Source organism: Melopsittacus undulatus, chromosome 16 (assembly GCF_012275295.1).
Source record: "Melopsittacus undulatus isolate bMelUnd1 chromosome 16, bMelUnd1.mat.Z, whole genome shotgun sequence".
Lineage (NCBI taxonomy): Eukaryota > Metazoa > Chordata > Aves > Psittaciformes > Psittaculidae > Melopsittacus > Melopsittacus undulatus.
In genome coordinates, this window is record NC_047542.1 from 5,620,091 (window position 1) to 5,634,073 (window position 13,983).

Here is a 13,983-nt window from a genome sequence, read left to right on the forward strand (position 1 = left end):
TCCCGTGACTCATTTAGGAGCATGAAAAGCTCCATCAGCTGCAATAGCATCACTGCCGTCATATGAGCACTCCAAGGCTCCCTTTCATTCCCCAGATGATCTTTTCCCAGTTAGATCCCTCTTGGCTCACCCCCTCCGGTTGAAGGTTAGCGCCTGACCCCAACCCCAGGCCAGCTTTACCCCAGAAGGCAGCAAACCAGGTGGTACCCAGAGCCCTGTGCAAGCTCCTGGTAATTCATGGAGCTGCTGCTATGGCTGTAAACAAGTCCAAAGAGCCCCAAGGATGGGGTGAAAGCAGAGCAGCCCCGAGGCGATGCTGTGCTCTGTGTGCGCATCGAGGGCGAGTTCCATCCTCGTGATCCCTCGTGAACTCCAGTAGAGTCACTCCAGATTTAAACCAAACCCTCTTGTTCCTATTGACTCCAACAGCCGCCTCCAACCCATCCCAGAGGACAGCGCAGACCCACATTTTCCTGCCCTTCCAAGCTGTCACCAACGCAGCATCCAGGTTCCTTGACCCAGTCCTGACACCTCCAGAGGAATATTCACAAGGAACTCTATGCCCTGCCAAGAATAACTCCACTGCTGTGGCATTTTGGGGGTATTTTTCCTACCAAGCCCAGAAATAGTTGCATCAGCTCCTGCTGGATTCAAATCCAGGTGCCTCAGGCACAAGGTATGATCCAAGAAGCAGGATTTCACCTTCTGAGTCCTTTCCAAAGAGCTGGGAGCAGGTTTCTCAGCTGGTTTAAGCCCCTCATTCCCGGAATGATGTAAACCTGTCTCTGGCCAAGCTGCCAGCCCAAAACACGCACCTCCAGCGATGCAATACAGGAGAATAAGGACTCCCCACACCCAGTAGTGAGACTTGTACCAGTAACCAGGACCCCAAACCCCATTTTTCTGCCTCAGAACCAGGCACCTGCGTTCAGGGAGCAGCATAGAAATAAGAGAAGGAGAAAATAAACCCTCCCCAGCACTTAAGGGGCCAGGGATGAAACCTTCATCACAACCAAACGCTTTCTCTTCTCCCAATGTTATCGTCAAGGTCAACCTGGGAGCTGCATTTCCACCCATCCTCAGGCTCAAACGGGGTGAGCCCCCACCAGCCCCAGGAGGGCAGCCAGTGCCATCCCCTGCGGTCCCCTCAGGCTCACCAGGGTGGCTCAAGCCATTTGCTGTCTCTTAACGTCCCCCCACAGCCCTCGATGCTTCCACACTTGGGTGTCCCCCCTATTGCCCGTCCCTGGGCATCTCCCCCACCTCAATGGGGGGGACGGACAGCGCTCGGTGAGACCGGAGACCCTCGGAAGGAGCATCCTTACCTCGGGGTGCGGCTGGCGCCCGGCGGCTGCCGGGGAGGGTGAAACGGAGCCGGTCCGGGGAGAAACGGAACAGATCCTGGAGGAAACGGAGCGGATTCCGGGGAGGAATTGATCCGGTTCCTGCCCTCGGTGAGGGAAAGCGGCGGGGCCGGTACCTGCGCTGAGCCGCGGCCACCGAGGAGGAGGAGGAGGAAGAGACGGTGCCCGAGGGGACCGGAGGCTGCGGGGATGGGCGGCTGCGGGAGCCCGGAGGCTGCTGCGGGGGGAGCCGGCGGCCGCTTTCCCTTTCCCCCCCCTCCCGTCTCCCAACCCGCCCTCCGCTGCCACCGCTCGGCGGATGCGCGCTGGGCTCGGCCGGAGGGGGGGGTAACACCGATGGGCTCCCCAGGAGACAACCAGGGCTCAAAGCAAAAGCGATTTAAAATAGCAAGAACCCATGCGGGACACGCAGCCCCTGACGCAGGCTTGAGTCACCAGGGCTGCACGTCAAAGCTGGGGTACCGGCAACCCCCTCCCCCCCCCCCCCCCCCAACCCCCCAACATCTCGCTCCGATGAGGGCTCTGCCATTAAAAAGGCAAAAATAAACAGAACGAGTCATTTGTCCATCCAGGAGCTGTGGGGAAAAGAAAACTGCGTTTATAGCATCCCCTGCCCCAAAAGAGCAGCACTGGGGGGGGGGGGGGGGGGGGGGGCCTGTGGGGAAGGGTTGGAGATTTGGGAACCCCTATCATAGAACCTCAGCCTGGTTTGGGTTGGAAAGGACCTCAAAGCTCCTCCAGCTCCAACCCCTGCCCCGGGCAGGGACCCCTTCCACTGGAGCAGCTGCTCCAAGCCCCTGTGTCCAACCTGGCCTTGAGCACTGCCAGGGATGGGGCAGCCACAGCTTCTCTGGGCACCCTGTGCCAGCGCCTCAGCACCCTCACAGGGAACAGCTTCTGCCTAAGAGCTCAGCTCAGTCTCCCCTCTCTTGGGCAGGTTCAAGCCATTCCCCTTGGCCTGTCCCTACATCCCTTGTCCCAAGCCCCTCTCCAGCTTTCCTGCAGCCCCTTTAGGCACTGGAGCTGCTCTCAGCTCTCCCCTTCAGGAGCCTTCTCTTGTCCAGGCTGCCCCAGCCCAGCTCTCTCAGCCTGGCTCCAGAGCAGAGCTGCTCCAGCCCTCGCAGCAGCTCCAAGGATACAGGAATCACTTTGTCTCAGACCACACAGGCACAAATGGAAGCAGTCAGGACCCAGATTCTGCTCCCCATAACTCAAGTGTGGAACCTGCCCAGTGATGCTCGGGGCTGGCCCAAAGCCTGGTGCCACTCAGGGACCACAGACCCAACAGTGAGCTCAGAGGGTACCGCATCTCCAGCCACACCACTTCTCTCTCACACCAAAGCTGAGCCCAGGAGCAGCACAGACCAGAGCAAGGATGAGCTTGGGGTGTAAGCCAGCTTTAGAGGATGAGATATTTGCATCTATGAACCCACCTTTAATGCTGATGGTGAAGGTAAAAGGGTCCCATTCCAACACAATAGGATATGGTGACACCAAGTCAAAAAATACACCTTCTTCCAGCACCAACAGCTCTTCAGAGCAAGCAAAACCCAAATCCACCTTCTGAGGCTTAATTTAGCACTGCCACTCCCTTAGGGTGCTGAGATGCAGCAGGTGTGGTGTGGCCAACAGGGAAGCAGGCACACCTGATGCACGGGGGATACTGGTACCAGTATCCAGCACCTGAGCCTGTGAGAAGCCTTGATGGGATTAAAAACACATTGGGAAGAGCCAAACCATGGAGGATTCAGCCTCCAGCCTCAACGCAGGCTCCTGGATCTCGACGTTTATGCACATTTCTGGCCTTTGGAGCTGTTTCCTTTTCCAGCCTATTAAGCACAGAATGATCAATCCTGTCGGGTACCTGGGAGCTCAGCCAGGGATCCAGCACCCGGGTGATGCTGGAGCTCTCCCTCCTGCCTGCCCAGCAGAGATGAGGCCACATTCCATTAAACCTGCACCTTTGCCCATCCCGGGCAGGGAGGAGGCAGCTCAATGTGGCAATGGAAGGGGAAGAGGCTCATCCCATCCGGGATTTATTGCCTGTCTCAGCTTGTTGCTGCCCTGGCTCTGCACATCTCAGCTGAAGAGAAGGCCCCTGAAGGGGAGAGCTGAGAGCAGCTCCAGTGCCTAAAGGGGCTGCAGGAAAGCTGGAGAGGGGCTTGGGACAAGGGATGTAGGGACAGGCCAAGGGGAATGGCTTGAACCTGCCCAAGAGAGGGGAGACTGAGCTGAGCTCTTAGGCAGAAGCTGTTCCCTGTGAGGGTGCTGAGGCGCTGGCACAGGGTGCCCAGAGAAGCTGTGGCTGCCCCATCCCTGGCAGTGTTCAAGGCCAGGTTGGACACAGGGGCTTGGAGCAGCTGCTCCAGTGGAAGGGGTCCCTGCCCGTGGCAGGGGTTGGAGCTGGAGGAGCTTTGAGGTCCCTTCCAACACAAACCAGTTTGGGGTTCTGGGATTTGCTGATTCCTGATTTCTGCTTGATAGGAGAAGCACAAGTGGAGGGCAGGGATGCAGTGCACAGGCTGAGAAGATGAAACTTGGAGCCAGTGGGACACCAATGAGGTCTCCTGCTCTCCTTAGGCAGGCAAGGGCAGGTATTCATGAACAGGGAGAGAGAAATGTGCCCTGCATCACATCATGTCCATGGGGACCAAGAGCCCTGTATGGGGATGCTCCCTGCTCTGCTCCCTTGTGACTGCCCAGGGATCCGGATGCAGTCAGGGCTGTGGGACAGAGCCCAGGGGAAGAGGGGCCAGGAGACATCAGAGAGTGTTGGAGGCACTTCCACATCCATGGAATTCAGTATCAAGCAGGGCCTGGCTGCAAGGTGAGAGCCACCCCATGCAGAGCATCAGGCTCTTCACATGCACCAAAGAGCTCTGATGCCTACAAAACCCTCCTCATTTCCAAAGGTTGGGATATTTATTGCATCCTGGCACTGTTTCCATGAAGAGATGGGTGAGAGCTTGGGAGTGCTGGGAAAGGGGAACTGCAGAGCCCACAGGCTGCAGGGTAAAGTGCTCTGCACCCCAGGGATGAAGCACAAGGAGATGCAGTGCTCTTCTTAAGGGGGTCTGAAGCAAAGGGAAATCAAGCAACCTTATTAAGAGGGGCTGAACCGGGTGTTCCACATCCCTGTACATCTCAGTGGGGAGCAGGGATGAGCCTGCTCGAGGTGGGAATGGGCACTTCCTGCATCACGGATGACTCGATGGCACCTTGAGGTGTCACAGATCCTCCCCTATGGCTTTACCTATCCCCCATCACCGCGGTGGTAAACTGAGGCACAGGTGCTCCCTGGCTGCAGCAGAGCTAAACCAAGGCCGGTACTTTTCCAAGGGCAGGCGGAGCAGCAGGAACAGTCTGGATTAGAGCAGAGCATGAGTAATGTCTGTCCTGGAGGAGCAGTGCCCGGAGAGCCAGCGAAGGGCTGGTACCACAGACGCAATTCCAGAGCTCTGGAGCGGCAGCCTATAAATATCCACCTGAATTCCCTGCTGCTCTCATGTGACCCTGATCCCGCACTTCAGCTGCCATCTGTCACCATGGAAATGGCATCCCAGGGCCACCAACCATTCATTCATCCCTAGGACTGGTCCAAGGGAGGGGGCCTGGCGTGGGGGAGGCTTTTAATAGGATGGAAGTTGCCATTCGGGGAGGGAAAATCCAACGGGAAGGTTTAGATCGAGGATGGAGCAGGTGAGGATGGAGCCGTGATTCCCAATAGGAATGCAGCACAGCCTGCGACTCCAAACACGCTGCAGCCACACCTGGGCAGAGCTATGGGAAGGGAGGGACCGGCAGCCAAGCCTGCATGGATGGAGAACAGGGATGGAGGGATCTGCAGGAGCACAGGGATGAACGGAGCATCATGAGGGTGCTGCATTGACTGATCTCGTCTCCCAAACCCCTCCTGGACACAGGTCTTTGGGAGGAGGTGGCTGCCTCAAGAACTCACTTTGGTGCCTCCTTTGCTAGTGGAAAGGCTCCTAAGCCTGGTTTTCCCCCCCAGAGCAGGATGTTGATGGGGTAGGGATTAACAGGACAGCGAGCACGGTGCTGTCAGCGCACCCAGAAGATGATGTTCCACCTAAGCTGTCAAGCTGACCTACATTCAAGTGATAATAAGCAAAGGGGATAATGCCTCTGGTTTCTAAGCATGCATTTGCCTGCAGAGCCAGGGCCCATCGGATGCTGCTGACAGGGAGGGAAAGCTGCAGAGCCTGGGAAAGCAGATCCCAGCCTGACTCAAAGCAGAGGAATTTCTGGCTCTGACAGAGCTTTTTCCACCCAAGGCTCCCAAATCCTTCCCTCATCCCATGGCATGTGCCCAAGGTAATGGGGTGGCACAGCCAGGATCCCAAGCAGGATTTGCCCTCCCCATCCTCACCATCACAAGGGGGGTGCAAAGGGAACCTCAGTGACTGCTGAGCCAACTCCAAGGGCTCCCAAACCCACTTGGGATGACAGCCCCGCAGGGGACCACGTCCTCAAGAGAGGGGTCAATGCCAGACAGCCCCATATGGAAACCTCAGGAATGACAGAGAAAGTGACCTTTAGAAGCAGCATCTCCCATCCCTTTGTGACCACAACGCAACCAGCCTGTGCCCTCCATGCACTCACCTGGTGGCTGGTCCTCCCCAGTGCTGCAAGGAGCAGGGAGCAGCTACTTTTGGCCTGGGGATGGTGCCTGGCAAAGAGAAGGGTGGTTGGGAGGAGGCAATGAGAGCAAGAACAAAACCACACTGCTCCCTTCAGCCCCAGGGGATGAGCATGCAGGGAAGAAAGGGGAATGCACAATAGAAGGGAACATAACACAACCCAGCACAGGCAGAGGAATGAGAACCATGTCCCGTCGCCCTGGGCAAGGGCTCCTTAACAGCGGGACAGAAGGAGCTGCTGCTCCTGACTTCTACTCTTCATTGTCTTCCCATGCCTGGGTTGTGTAATGGGTGGATTCCATCTGGGCCCCATCTCCAGGTGCCTCTGGATGGCTCTTTTTGGAGGGGTTTTGAAGGTTTTCCATGTAGCTGGGTTGATATTGCTGCTTCTCCCCCTCCCAAGTGATGCTCCTCCTGTCTGTCCGCCCCGTATAAGCCATCTCCCCTGCAGGGTTTGCCCAGAGAAGCTGTGGCTGCCCCATCCCTGGCAGTGCTCAAGGCCAGGTTGGACACAGGGGCTTGGAGCAGCTGCTCCAGTGGAAGGGGTCCCTGCCTGTGGCAGGGGTTGGAGCTGGAGGAGCTTTGAGCTCCCTCCCAACACAAACCATTCCACGATCTCAGCAGGGCTGGTTCATCACCCCCATCGGGAGGTGGCCCCAGCATCCTCATGTAGCTCAGTTAATGAGCCCCATCCAGCCACTCCCCACCAGTAGCTGCTTTCAACAGCAGTCACCCAGCACCACTCGGGGCCATGCAGATGGGAGCCAGCAGCACTTCCCACTGTCCCCAGCCTGGCAACGCAGCTCCCAGGTCACGGCGAGGGCCAAGGAGCTGCTGGGATAAGGGAATGGGGACATCAAAGCTGCCGGCTTTAGCCGGAGGATGCTTCCCATCGGAGCCCCAAAGATCCCTTGGGATTCGGTGCATGGATCCCGCTGGCTCCCGTTTCACCAGCTGCCATGTGATTTTTGCCCTGGGTATATTTTAAGCAGTGCCTTTGACGTCACAGCTTCCCCAGGATGCTGCTTTCCACACTTTTCCAGGCAAAACTGTTCCCAAATCCCTTCAGCTTCCCTGCATCAGGCACTGAGCTCCCCTGTCCCCTGCAGTGTCACCTCCCTGCAGCACCTGAACAGAGCTGGGGATGGGAGCTCATCTCCAGAGGCTGAGATTCCCAGCTCAGCCATCAGCCAGCCCTGAGGACATCAGTGCCATAGGGAGGATGCAGGAAGCAAAGCATCAGATGGAGCCATCAGGGTGGTGGCTTCATCCTCCCCATACCTTGAGCAGTCCCATTGACCCCACCAGGCTCTGCATGCACCTGGGAGCCAGACCCCATCCCAGCTGCCACATCCTGCCCCAGAGCAGGAGTGAGCCTCCAAACCCCAACCTCCCAGGCCTGAGCACCCCCAGGAGCAGGATAAGGCCATCTAAGGAGAAGGATGTGGGCAGGGATGGGATTGCTCCAGCAGCTTTGCAGCACTGCAGCACTGCAGACACTGCTGAGCTCCTCACTCGTGTCTGAGCCCAGGAATAGCACTGGCTGCCCCTCGAAACCTTCCCCTGAGCCTCACTTCACCTCCCATTGAGCTGCTTGTGCTCACCCAGGGCCGGTGGAGAGCAGCAGAGGGCAAAGACCTGACCCATCCTTTCCCTGCTCCCAGGGATTGTTACCTCCCAGTGCTTCCCATTAGATCTCGGTGCTGGCACAGAGCATCCCTGTGTCCTTCCTCAGAGGTGCCCAAAGTCAGGCTGCCAATGGTGATGCTGTGGGGATACCCAGTGCCATAAACCCACCTTTGGATGTGCTGCAAGCACCCCTGAAAGGCACCCAGAACATCTGGCTGGAGGAGCCCCTTTCCTTACCCTGGCCTCTGGAACAGCTGGGTTTCTGTCTTGGAACCCTCTGGACATCACCCAGATGGGCATTTCCATGGCTCTTTGCATGCATGGGATGGCTCCAGCTCCAGTCAGAGCTGTACCAGTGGAGGAGGAAGCCACAGGAGGCCTTGGGGCTGGGAGAGGTCACTGGGAGGATCCACACTGGTCATAGAAGCCCCATCCCAGTGTTCCAGCTGGAAACCATCACTCACGTGCAGACAAGGGGTTGGGATGAGCTGCGCTCCCCTCCCTCGTGCCCCCAGAGCTCCCCACACGAGGGGGTTTCAATGTGCTGTAAGGACAGAGCAGGCCCTGATGAGCATCCCCACTGAGCTCCCATCCAGCCAGCACCCCTGGAGCTGCCTCCCTGATGCTCAGCCCCTTTAGAGCCCGTTCCCATCAGGAAGAGCCAGGCTGCCCCACTATAGCTGGCACGAACAAAGGCATCTCCTCCCCATTAGCCCTCTGGGGCTGATTCTTCTCTCCCATCCAACAGCACAGACCCAGCAACTGGTGCCAGGAGGAGGAATCAGGCTTGGAAGAGCTTTGAGGAGCGTTGCTGTCTCGGTCGGACCTCCTGGGATGAGCTGTGTGGGTCCAATGTGGCTGCACTGCCCCATCCAACTCACACTGGGGATGCAGGCTCATGCCTTGAGCATCCTACGCTGAGGCAGGATCTGCAGCAGCTTTGCAAGGGGTTGGGAAAGGGAATTTCTCAGCCAAGGCTCAGCTTGATGCAGCTTTGGATGGAGCTGGGAAAGGGAAGCTCTTCCTCCCTAGATCTCCTTAGCTCAAAGCAGAGATATCCCAGCCATGCAGTGTGATGGGGGGTACCAACCAGCAGGGCTGGCTGGTGGCTGTGCCGGGCTCTGTACCTGTTCCATCCTCCCCTGTTCCTGGTTTTCCCCCTTTGCCCCAGTGTCCAGAGCCTTCTGTGCTGGCTGAGAAGTTGGGGTTCCCCCCTTCCCATCCCTTCCCCTGAAGCTCCTGCAGTGCCTGGAGCCAAGGGAAGCTGGAGCCAGCATTAATACCAAGCAATGTTTGATGGCTCAGGGAAGGAATTACTGAGGCCTCAGCAATCAGGACTCCCCTCCCTGCTCAGCCAGCATAGCAGGATCCCAGCTCAGAGCATCCTCCCATAGGAACACCTCGAAAGCAGCATTCCAGGGACCTCCTGGGGCATCTTCCAATGGAAACACGCACCCGGCTCAGCCTGCACATGGGAAACCATCCAAGTGCCTGCTCATCCCCATCCCGCTCATCCCCCCCAGCATCCCCATGGCTGTGAACACACAGAGCTGATGCCAAGACAGCAGCGAGCTCCATTGTCCGGGTCAGGCTTCAACGCTGCCACCCAACAAAACTGGCAAGGCCAAAGAGAGCCCGAGGAGCTGAGGAGAGATCCCAACCCCAAAGAACACAATGGGTCGGGATAGAGCACAGGGGTCCCGCTGCAGGGCTCGACCTCAGCTCAATGCCACTGCCACCATGCTGAGAAAGGGACCGTGGAGGAATGTGGATCCTCAGGGAAGGGGGGATGCGGGGGATGATTGGGATTGGAATGCAAAGCCCGTGGCCTTTTGAGCCATGGCCCCATCAGAGACCAGTGGCTCCATTTTGGCTGCACCACGTGGAAACTCAACCCCAAGCAGAGCCAAAGGGGTCTGTAAAGCAAGGGGAGGGATGGGGGATGCAGGAGGAGCCTGGATAAACCAGGAGCCATCCAACCAGGCTGATGCTGGGGGTGTTTTACCCTTCCCTTGGCTTTCTTAGCTGCAGTTTACAGGAGGTGCTCAAAGCTGGAGCCGAAAGGGGATGGGGAGGGTCGGGTGGAACCAGAGATGCTCATCCCCATCGTGCCTCAGTTTCCCCGTGCAGGAAGGTGCCTCCTCACCCGCACACCTGAGCTCAGCGGATGAGGCTTTGGGTTTGCACCTCCATCCAGGGTGGGAATAAAGGTTGGAAGTAGAGGTTGGGAGTGCTTGGGAACGGGGGTCCCACAGTGAGGAAGGGTTGGGATAAGTCAGTAAAAACAAGAATCAGAGGAGCTGGGAGTGAGGATGAGGAAAGGGAAGAGCGAGGAGGCGGCGAGACAGCCTGCACCGACCATCTGCTGCCGGTGCTTGTCATTGCCTGGGCTCAGTTCAGCTCCACTTCCTCAGCTCTGCTGCATGCTGGGGATGGGAACAGCTCCTCAGCACCAGCCTGGGACACTGAGGGATGGGGCAGGATGAGCCCCAGCCCCTGAGCAACCCGAGGGTGATGGAGGGGAAGAAACGAGATGGGATTTGCAGGGCTGAGCTGGGGAAAGCAGCATCAGTGCTGAGGCTCCATTAGCAACAACCTGCTGGGACCAGCAGCCTCCAGCAGAGCCACACTGGAGCAGGGGAAGGAAAAGCTGCTTGGAGCAGCCACAGATGCTTTCCAGAACCCAGCAGATGCCCCAATCCTCACAGCTCTTTAAAGCCTCCTCAATTGAAACACTTGAGAAGGGTTCGTGCACCTGGGGCTGCTGAGCTCTGCTCTGAGCTATAATTATCCCCCCTTTCCCCCTCTGTACCATCTGCACCTCCTGACACCGCCCTCGCTCTTCCCATGGCTCCATCCCACCCCAAACCCCCTCATTCAGGGGTTGCCATCCCCACAGCACTGCTTTCCCCATACCCAAACCCATCAGTGCCAACCTGATGCCAGCTGGCTGGAATGGGCACAAAACCAGCTGGAATCCGGGGCATCCCCTGCCCTCCTCATGGGGGATCTCTCTTGCTGGACCACCAGAGGACCAGCACGATGCTGGTGGCCAAGGCCATGGTGAGCCCCATTACAATGGCCCATGAGGTCTTTATCTCAACCCTACCATAACACAAAGAACCTCACAGCCCTTTTATCCCCCATCTGGGCACTCAGGGTAGGAGGGAAAATCCAGCTGCTAATTATTACTTCATCACATATGCAAAACCCCAGCTGCCCATTGGCTGCACTGCATGAATCTGCTCACACAATGGAGCATCCCTAATCCCATTGGTTTAGTGGCTGGCACTGGTTTACAGCCTGGGCATCACTTGCCCTCTGGGGGAGTCTCCAGGTTCCTGGAAGATCCCAAATCCCTCTCTGGTCTGGATCTGCCCACCAGCATCATGGATCCCATTAACTGGGAATTCTAGGGGTTCATCCAGGAGGTGGGAGGCTGAGGGCAACACAGGGGATGTGGGAGCTGAATCTGTGCCCTGTGTTCAGGGGGGAGCCAGAAGGTCCACACTGGACCCTGAGGCCAGACAGCTCCTTTCCTAAAGCCTGTCCCAAAGGAAAAGCCCAGGGAATTGGGAAGATACATCCAAAGTGATCACTCACCAAGCGGTTTAATGCAAACAGCTGAGAGCACCAGGGAGAAAAAGCTGCATCTAAAGGAAACCAGATCCTTAATCTTGGAGCAGCCTCCCCTTCCCTGCCTCATCCATCCTTGGGACCTCAACCTCCTTTTCCCAGCATCCCAGAAGGGTTTATCCATGTAAATCACAGGGACCAGGGTCAGGCTGGGAATGGGCCAAGCACTGGGACTTTTGCCTGGGGATACAGGAAAGAAAGAGGTTAAAGGAGAGCCCCTGGAGATGTTTTGAGCCTCACATGGAATGTGGCAGGTAGGGAACGAATGGGGCTGGGGAGGGAGACTGAGAGTTTAATCCCATCCCATTTGGTCCTAACACAGGGGAGCCTGAGCTGGTTGGACACAGGGGCTTGGAGCAGCTGCTCCAGTGGAAGGGGTCCCTGCCCGTGGCAGGGGTTGGGGCTGGAGGAGCTTTGAGGTCCCTTCCAAAACGAATGAGTCTGTGCTTGGGAAGGGGCATCTTCATCTGCTGCATGAGCAGGATGTGAGCAAACACACAGGGCAGAGACCCTCCTGCTGGTTTCCCCCATGAGCAGCTGCGCTGGGAGCAGGATCCATCCCCTCTTCCCATCTCATTCCCAGGTAATTGCCTCACCCAATGACACCATTACCGTAAGCAAAGGTAACTACAGCACAACCCTGCAATGATTTCAGGTGGCAGCCTGAGGAGCGTGATGTGTTTGGGGAAACAGTTCTGGGAGGGAAATCACCTTCCAAAAGCAGGGAATGGGAATGACACAGCAGCTTCACTCACCGCTTTACACACACGTGTACGCTAAGAGCCACTACGGGCTCATTAGAAGGATGAATGATGGAGCTAAACAGCCACTGAGCCCTGTAGGATTGAGGTGGGTTGATGCTGTTCACACACACGGCTCCTCTGCCCTGTTTCTTCCTTTGCCCCCAGCACAGGGCTGGGGTTTGCAGTGTTTCCCTGCTTTATAATCCCCCATCAGCAGCAGAGCAGCAGGATAAACTGCATGGCCAGGCAGTGCTAACAGCCTGAGGCTGCAGCATGTGAGTGATGCAGACACCAAACAGCTTCACTGCATGGATGAGGGACGGGAGGGAGGAGGAAGCAGAGGGATGCTCCAGGAGGCCGTGGCACATCCAAGGTGCTCGGTATCAAGAGGCACCTTGTTCCCATCAGCTCCTTTAGGGAAAGGCAGGGTTTAGAGCCCGGTTTGTGACACAGCTCCTGGGCCCCACCGACCTCCCCTCTCCGGGCTCCCCTTGTCACTAGGTGGCAGTGGAGCCTCTCCATCCCCTCCGGATGCGGTGCCCGGAGCCCCAGTTACCCCAGCGCTGGTCCGAAGGGATCGCAGATGGGAGCTTGGCAAACGCCAGCTGCGAGGCGCCGGCGCTGCCCGGGATCCAGCGCATGTGCTGGCTCCGGCTTTATTTGGGTGGAAAAACGAGGATTTTGGCTGCTTTGCAGGGATTCCTGCAGCGGCTCCGGGGCTGGATTCACGTGGGCTCCCCACGTTCCTAACCCAGGCAAAGGGACGTTGCACATCCCGAATTCCCTGCTGCAAACAAACCCTTGAGCCCCCAGAGCAACAGGACAGGACCAAGCACCAGGACCCCCTCATAGACAAGCTACAACAGGGGAAGCAAGACAAAAGTGGGAGCTCTATCCCGAGCTACCATCTCTGTAGGGTAAACCCAACCTCTTTAACCCATGCACGACCCCATGGGATCAACCAGCCTCGAGGAATTAAACTGCCTGACCGGCCTGGCAGCAGAGCAGCCGATTCCAGGCCTCCCAAATGAGGAACCCCTATGAAAATCAGGTTAGCTCAATCGCTGCAGCAGCTGGCACATGGCTACAAACCAATGCAGAGAGCAGCTCTGATGAACCAGTGTGTGCATCAGCTCTGGATTCACAGCCCTTCAAGCAGGATTCCCCATCAGCAGAGAGCACTTTTGGGGGGGTCTGGGTTTTCTGCCTCAGCATCCCACCTTCCTTTTGCCCTCCAGGATCAGCATCTGGGATAGGGCAGCCCCAGAGCTGAATCGATTCCTGGTTGGGAATTGGAGGTGGTCTCTCTTTAAGGTGGTTGGGTCTGGGACAGGCAACTCCAGCAGAAACACGCAGTGAAAATGCACAGGAATATCTGGAAAGGGAGGAATTCACCTCAAATTCAAGACTAGCTGGGAGGACAAAGCTCCTAGAGCCGGCAGAGCAGAGATGGAGGCACCAGGATGCAGGGATGGGGGTGAGGTCAGGGAATGGACCCCTCCTGAACCGAGCTGAGAAAGGATGGGAATAAATAAGGCAGAATTACTCAGCTCCTCTGTCCACCCTGTGCTGAGAGCATCGAGGTGCAAACCCCTCAGCACACGTGGGCTCCTTGGGGAGAGATTTTAGGGTTCGTTCCCTGGGTTTGGGCATTAACCCCAAACAAGGGGAAGAGCTCTGGGAAAACAAATGGGGCCTTGACTGCAGCCCCGGACTCCAACCTCACCAGGGAGCAGATGGGACTGCAGCAACCACAGCAAAGCCTAAAGGAGAGGGATGGCATCAACCCAGGCTGAGCACCCAGCTATGGGGCAGGTGCAGTTGTGCTGCTGACATAGGGCAGGGTGATGCAGTCCAGCCACAACACCGGAGAGCAGCACTAAGCCCACATCCATCCATCCTCCACAGGGGTTCATTGCCTTGCAGCCAGCAGCAGGGAAAGCAGCAGGA

General features: G+C 57.3%; 1 protein-coding gene across 4 annotated transcripts in view; it reads right to left on the minus strand.

The window, feature by feature from the left end:
• The window catches only part of SLC6A17 (solute carrier family 6 member 17), a 43,475-nt gene that overhangs the window by 18,090 nt on the left and 11,402 nt on the right, over nt 1–13,983 (minus strand). The window contains exon 2 of one of the 4 annotated variants that reach the window (XM_031042886.2): nt 5,988–6,054. The exons of 2 other annotated variants lie outside the window; for them this stretch is intronic. The gene's annotated coding sequence lies outside the window, so the exon portion shown is untranslated. Of the gene's footprint in view, nt 1–1,325; nt 1,703–5,987; nt 6,055–13,983 lie in introns of those variants that run through there. One more of the 4 variants, XM_031042885.2, reaches the window with a different exon arrangement.